The 1,175-nt window shown below is 51.6% G+C and overlaps 1 protein-coding gene across 1 annotated transcript in view; it reads left to right on the top strand.

Annotated features, from left to right (window-relative positions):
• The window catches only part of LOC104841210 (chromosome unknown open reading frame, human C1orf228), a 10,637-nt gene that overhangs the window by 4,048 nt on the left and 5,414 nt on the right, over nt 1–1,175 (top strand). The window lies entirely within an intron of this gene.

Genomic DNA, 1,175 nt, shown 5'->3' with positions numbered 1-1,175 from the left:
GGGTTCGGGTTCGGGTCGGCGTGTGCTGTGGGGCGGCAGCCGGCGGAGGGCAGGTGGGCGGGGGGAAGGAGGGGATTATACTCTGGTTTCTCTTCAGATCGCATAAATCTTTCGCCTTTTACTAAAGATTTCCGTGGAGAGGAACAGGCACGAGTGTCGAGGAATTTTTTGAGGCTCCATTTCGGTGGAGCTGTCTTTTGCGTGGTTAAAAGCAGAACAAGCGCTGGGGAAGGGGAGGTGATGCTTTGGATGGCAGTTCACGGTGTGGCAGTGGGGGCGGTAGGAAGACCAGCCCTCGCGGTTGCGGTGGGGGGAGATCTGCGGCGGCAGAGCTGACCTCGCCCCTCGGGCTCGTCCGTGCTTCCGTTACCGAAATCCAGAATAAAACCTCCTTAACACCGAGGTGACGTTGAGAAGCAGGCACTTCGTTTATTGCAGCGCTGGGGACACGGGGGATCGCTCCTCCAAAGGCGTGTCCGAGTTAGTATCAAAATCCATCGGTTTTTATAGACTTTCTCTGTCAGGTCATTGTTACATAAGCTCTTTACATAAAAATGCATACTATGGTCGCTCTTAAATTTAACCTTTATAATGATTGGTCCTTTGATTATATAACCTTATCAATATTCTTATTTAAAAACAATCGGTGGTCAATTGCATTTAGCTCTGCTGATTAGAACCTTTGATACTCAAATCGAGGTGGGAAGGGTAAGGGAGTTTCCAAGCAGCATAACTGGCGTCCATGGCGGTTTCCTTAGTTTCTTAAGACAAAACATAGAAAAGCCAGTATCTTCCTGGTGAGGTTTCTCTGGTCAGCTATTCCAAACTTTAACAATGTTGAGGTTCCTACAGTCACACAGAACACAGTGCCTAAAGTTTCTATGGCTACATTTCAAACTTAACAATCCTATACATTATGCTTCACAATTTCACTTCTTAGTCAAACCTAACTCTTCTATGTGATTACATTTTGATTTCTTCATCAGAGTATTTGCAACACCGCCCCCGCCCGTTCTTCCCACCGCCTCATTAGCATTCGGCTGCTTTGCATACCCAGGATGCACCGCGGCTCAGCCCCGGCCCCGCCGGTGCTCGCCGCCGCCGGCCGGTCCGAGCTGTTCGGGTCCGCGCGGCTGGGGCGACCGCGGCGGGGGCGGGGGGCGCGGGGGCGGGGC

This window comes from Haliaeetus leucocephalus, unplaced genomic scaffold (genome assembly GCF_000737465.1).
Source record: "Haliaeetus leucocephalus isolate CR32 unplaced genomic scaffold, Haliaeetus_leucocephalus-4.0 Scaffold848, whole genome shotgun sequence".
In the NCBI taxonomy this organism is placed as follows: Eukaryota; Metazoa; Chordata; class Aves; order Accipitriformes; family Accipitridae; genus Haliaeetus; species Haliaeetus leucocephalus.
Note: the sequence above shows the minus strand (reverse complement) of the source record. Positions and strands in the feature narration are given on the sequence as shown.